The 6,000-nt window shown below is 46.2% G+C and overlaps 1 protein-coding gene across 2 annotated transcripts in view; it reads left to right on the top strand.

Moving 5' to 3' along the window:
• Positions 1,418 to 6,000, top strand: part of ARHGEF9 (Cdc42 guanine nucleotide exchange factor 9) — a 418,109-nt gene continuing 413,526 nt past the window's right edge. For both annotated transcript variants that reach the window (XM_021080634.1, XM_021080633.1), the window contains exon 1: positions 1,418 to 1,870. The gene's annotated coding sequence lies outside the window, so the exon portion shown is untranslated. The remainder of the gene's footprint in view (positions 1,871 to 6,000) is intronic.

Raw genomic sequence — 6,000 nt, 5'->3', positions numbered from 1 at the left:
ATATATCAACCCATTGAATCCTTTTGGAAATACTGTGAAGAGTTTTTTATTAGGGTCATTTAACAGATGAAGAATATTGAGACTCCAAAGTCGGTGAAGTTCTTTGCTCAAGGTTTTCCTCTCAGTTTGGAGGTGGAGGGGTTCTCCTCAGTCTCCCGTCAGCCACTACATACCCTGGCGGGAAGACTAGGAGCAAGAGAAGGCAGTGAGAGAGAGGAAAGGAGTTGGTGGATTGAGATGTGCAGGAAGCCCCAGATCTGGCTTCTGTTTGGAGATGACCGGCTGTCTTGGAAGTCAGGACTCACTTTATATCTCCGTGGCAACGTTACAACTTGTTCGGTTTATTCATTTGTGAAGGATGGTTGCTTTTCTGCCTACTGGCAGAATTCCCAAGGAGTCTTTCCAGAGGAGTGCTGCCTCACACAACTCTCTCCATTGCACTCTGATGTTTTTAGAGTGCTGAATTGATTCGTGTTCCCCCCCACCTCTCTGGCATGTTATACAGACTTATTAGTATAATTCCCAGTTTGATTAGCTTAAGCCCTCTTGAAAAAATCTGAAGTTAGTCCCTTCCACCTAGCAAAAAAAAAGGGCTCAAGTGTAGGGTTCCTTAGCCAGGAGGTGTGCTCGCAGAGGCAATTCTCTTTCGTTAGGGCAAGAGCTGAAGGAAAAGCACCTTTCAAGTCCCCTGGTCTACTGCACTTGAGCTGTGGAGTTGTGTTTTCCCAGGCTTGTTGGCTGGAAGCACGTGTTTACAGAGCCAATTTTAAAAAAGATGGTGTGTTTTTTTGGGGGGGGTTAAAAATGCGCAGTGATTAACAGGCGGGGAATCTGCCCTCCTGGGGGTGGCGCGATCTGCAGGAAACTTCTAGGAGTGGATTGAATAGATCCAGGAAAAGGTTGTAGACAGTCCGTCGCTCTTTCCCACCCCACCCTCCTCTTCCCTCACAAGTCGGCCGCAACTCCCAGGAGCGCGAGATGTGAGCTGGGGACAAGGATGTAGTGCTCCGCAGGGCTCTCTGGTGGCGGGTGCAGGTGGCTCCCTAGAGAGGCATGCAAAAAGGAGGACCCCTTACCCCGTTAGATCCCGGGAGCTCAGCAGTTGAGCTAATGAAATGTTTGGTTTACAAGTCAGAGCCTGGGGGACCAAGCCACCCTGCGCTACCACTGCAAGCAGAGGGGCGGGGAGGGGGCGGCATTAGCCTGCAGCGGGTTTGCACCCTAGCCTAGGAACCTTTGCCTCCACCCTTTGAAGTAGCTAGGTCGTCCAAGTTCGCCTCGGAGAGGGAGTATGCGTTGGCCTCCGGCCAGTCTCCTCTGCGCACAGAACAGAGTTCCGATCTGAACTTCAGAGTTGGGGCCCCTCCCCCTCCCCCACCCACTTTGCTTAGAGACTCCATCTTCCGCCAATTGTGACCCGAAGAACCTGCAGCCCAGACTCCCAGTAGCTGGCCATGGGCGGCGGCGGAGGGGCACGGTTGAATTTAGGCCTCTTTGCCCCTAGCTGGAACCCGGTGCACTTCCGCCAGAGCGCCTGAGCTCGCCCTTAACTTGCCCAGTGCTACCGCGGCCCCCCGGCAAGGCGCAGCTGGGTGCTAAGGGAGGTCTAAGCAGCGCGACTGCTGGTTCTCTGGTTTGTGCTGGCGAGGCGGCGGCCAGTGGTGCTCCGCGGCAGTGGCACTCCCTCCAAAGCCTCCTCTGTACCTGCGGCGTCGCCACTCGTCAGTGGGTCCAGCCAGCTCCAGGCTAGGAGGGACAGGGACCCTCCAGCCAGCCTGCCGCCCCCTGCCCTGACCGTGGCCGAAGGAGCACAGCCTAATTGCGGACCCACCCACTTGCTGATCCAGTTGCTCTACTCGCTGCTTGCAAGGTAACTCCCGCTGTAGGCTCCCTGCGGAAATAGAGCCTTGTGCCTGCATTTCCACCGTCAAATTTTGCCACCAGCTTGGGTAAAGTGGCAGAGACAAGAGCTGCTTAGGGAGCCTTCAGGGACCACTGGGACATGCCAGGAAAGGGAGTTGAGCAGGGGCTTGTTGAAACTCAAGGCGCAACAGTCAGTTCCCATGGATCAGTAATTGAGCTTACAGATTTAGGGATATAGTATAGGGTAAAAACTTGCATTCCTGAAGAGTCCTCCTGTGCTAATGGGGTGGGGAATGGGGAAGAGAGAGAGAGGTGAGGGAGTGAGGAGACAAGGGCAGGGGAGTAGGGAAGCTACCAATGGCAGTATAAAGCTGTGGGCTTCCCTGAGGTTCCCCCTCACCACCTCAGGCCGGGGACACTTAAACACTTGGCTGCCTTGAGGTATTGAGCTTGGCTCACCCTTCACCTGTGGTGTAAGGGGCTTGAGGCCACAGGTAATTGCACTTGTGTAAGCCCAACTCTCCAGGCAGAGACTGAGTGACAGCCTCTGGTGACAAATGTCAAGATATTGTGGAAATAAGGCCAACCTTAAGCACCCTATTTGCAGGAAGATGCAATCTGAGTGGATGGAGGGTAGTCTTGCAGTGAGTCATGATGAGGAAAGGGAAGCAGGGCAGGGGTGCTCTCTTCAAATGCCTTCAAAGCTGTCATGTGGGAAAGGATTGTCTGGTATGGCCTGGGAAAGGAGAACCCAGGATGGGTCATAGTTCAACAGGGTGAAAACCAGCAGGAGGCAGAATTAAGTTTCTGTAAGGAAGGCATTTCTACTAAGGAAGGAGAAGTACTTTTACTATATATGGGTCATTTTACTAAACATTTTACTTAAATTATCCCACTTAACACTTAGCAAGGCTTAGATATGTTCATGCCAGAGGTAGTTGGGTCTCTGTGCTCATCTAGGCTACAGCTCTTTCTGGTCCCAGGTTAAAATGAGGTCGGTGACAATTACCTATTCATTTGGTGGAGTTGAAAAAGGCTTGTACAGAAATTGGGAGATCCTTTCACCCACTTATGTTATGACTTAGGGAAGCTTGGTATCTCTCTGGACTTCCGTCCGTAAAGTCAGGGAGTTAGACTTCACTGGTTTACCTAAAAAAAAATCCCTTTGACCAGTTAAAATAAAAATAAAAACAAATTAACTAGGCTTTAGTTTCTTGCACACTTGTATCTATAGGAGTTGGAGAATTGGAGCTCTATAACATCCTGAAGATGGGCCCCTACGGGGGAACTAAAATGCCTCTCCCTTCTTTCATTGACTGAGGTGTGACTCTAATGGTTTTTGTTTTGTATAATGATTTTTTTTTTCAATATAGCTGGTTTACAGTGTTCCATCAATTTTCTACTGTACAGCATGGAGGGGGAGGGAGTGGAATGACTCTAATATTCTATTCAGCTAAGATAGGCATTCAAGGGCTGCCGTATTTCCGCCCAGGTCTCTGAAGAGTAAAAATTTGGGCCCCCTTTGCTTGGATTTTCCTACATCAGCTGTATTGCTTTCTAGTCACTGCCAAGGCAACTGCTCTGGTCTGTTATGCAGAAGTACAGAGCATCTGCTGGTATGGTGCATTGTGCTAAGCAACTGGAGATGAGTGCAGAGAAAACTGGATAAAATAGGCTCCTGACCTTAGGGAGCTTCAAATCTGTTGTGGGAAAGGTGGATACAAGGACCATAGACCACATTACAAGGCAGAAAGGTGCTCTGGGAGGCAGGTACAGAAAAGGCAGAAGCCATGTGGAGCCATAAAAAATACACTAGATTAAAAATTGGGGGGCCCTAGGTTCTAATCTTGGCAGGTCACCTAGGGAATGTCAGCCCACCTCCTGAGGCCTGCAGTTTTGAGGCCTTCTGATATTAGATGAGAATTTATAGTTTGGGTGGGTCCTCAAGATGCGTTTGTGGTAGGCCTTGCAGTGCTCTCTGGGTGGGGGTTACATTACAAGAGGAAGACAGCAAAGGCTGGGACAGAGTTTTCCTGGGCACATGGAAAACATGTATTTCTTCATGAAAGCAAAGAGATTCTGCATATGCAGGGGGCAGCTAATGGCTAGTGTGACTGCTGGGCCATAAAAGAGAAATAGAAATTGAGGTTGCAAAGGAAATCTTGAGCACTAGACCCTGGCATTTTGGACTTACTCCTTGAAAGGCAATAGCAGCCGTGCCTGGTTTTTGAGATGGGCAGTGCCAGTGAGTAAATAACTGTGACACTAAGTAGAGCCTCCTGTAACTATGTCTTGCCCAATTTTTATTCTACTCAAACATTTGAGAAGCGGCAGTACCTCCCTCTTGGGGAACTTGAGCAAATGGCCTGTGACAGTTCTTCCTAATGGCAGCGCAGAAGAAACACTGCATGGATGGAGTGGCCCATCCTTGAGATAGCTGCCAACAAACTGTGCATGGGTCTGGCCCTTTGCTAGAAGTCGGGGGTGGCCAGCCTTGTTGGATGCTGAGGGATGGTGGAGGAGATCATTAGTGGATTGAGTGGAATCCTCACTGACTGATTGAGGCTGATGGATAGATAGCACAGGAAGGGCAGGGGGAGGCAGAGTCTTCCAGATCATGTGACTTGACTTAATGGCATGCTCCATTCAGAAAAAGAGTTTTGAGATTACCAATGCGATCAAGAGTGGATTGTAGGTTTCTGAGGTGGAGCTGCTGATATTGAGGAAGGCTAGCCAATCCTGCTGTAGAGATGGAAAGAACTTTGACCTGGGAGTCAGAAGACTATAGTTTTATCAAGTTCCTTTTTCTCTCTGAGCCTCAATTTTTCCACTGGTATTATGAGAGTAGGGGAGGTTGGCCTCAATGATTCTTTAGGTCCTTTCCAGCTCTAAATATCTAGGAAAGATAGATAATTTGGATCCTCCATGGATGAATTCAGAGGGTTTGTCCAGAATTAAAGTAATAAGGCTGGGAAATATTTTGAACTGAGGGCTTGCAAAAAAATATTAGTATTAAAGAGTGGGACTCCCTGTCCATGGTAGCTAAAGGTCAGAAGGAGTGTCACTGAGCTGAATTTGCTGGATATTTCTTTTCTCACATCCCTTTTTATATTCCTTTTCTTTCCATCCTCTACCAAAACTTCTTTCTAAGATTTCCAGTGACCATTATTCTGCTTTTAACATCTAGCACATTGGGCCTTTTTTTCCTATCTACAGAGGGCATTTTCTGGTCTCTTTGCTTTGTGTTTACCCAGTGAAAGAGGATCTTTGTTTCCTCTTTCCTAGCATCCAGCATACACTTAACTAATAAGTCTCTATAAACAATGTTAATAATGTCTTTAATTGTATTTTAAAACATAAGAGTAATATTGCAACTTACTTTGAAATGCATCAGAAAATAAGGTGGATAGATAGATTGATGAATAGATAAATAAATGATAAGTCATAAATGGATGATAAATAAATGAATAGATGAATGAATAGCAAACAGGTAAATAAAATATGGGGGTAATAAATAATATTCAGTGATACTATAAACTTCAAACTATATCGAAGTACACAACTAAAAAGGGAACACTCCCTTCATCCTTCTCTCCATTCTAAATTCCTCTCCCCAGAGGTAAACACAGTTCACAGATTTCTGTGTATTTTTCTCATCCTTTTTTCTATGTGTGTCCAAAAATATATATACATGCATATCCAACTATTAGTTTTGCTTTTAAATTTAAATAGATTACATTTTACAGTTGAGTCTGAAATTTGCATTTTCAGCTGACAATATATTTTGGAAATCTCTTCATGTCAGTATTTAGAACTACCTCATTAAAAAAAAACACAGCTGCATAGTATTTCATACTATGAGTACACTATAATGTATTTAAACTCCCCCTCTTGATGGATAGCTAAGTGATTTTCACTTCTTCCCTATGACACACAGGGCTGCAGGATACCTCCTTGATTAGTTATTGCCTATATGCATGTGAGCATCTATTTCTGTAAGGTAGATTCCTAGGAATGGAATTATTGTGCCCAAAGAGTTATGCTTTAAAATTCTGCTCCTCCTTCACAACATTTCATTATGGACATTTTCAAACATACAGAAAACTTGAAAGAATTATATAGTGAACACTCATATAT

This window comes from Sus scrofa, chromosome X, assembly GCF_000003025.6.
Source record: "Sus scrofa isolate TJ Tabasco breed Duroc chromosome X, Sscrofa11.1, whole genome shotgun sequence".
In the NCBI taxonomy this organism is placed as follows: Eukaryota; Metazoa; Chordata; class Mammalia; order Artiodactyla; family Suidae; genus Sus; species Sus scrofa.
Note: the sequence above shows the minus strand (reverse complement) of the source record. Positions and strands in the feature narration are given on the sequence as shown.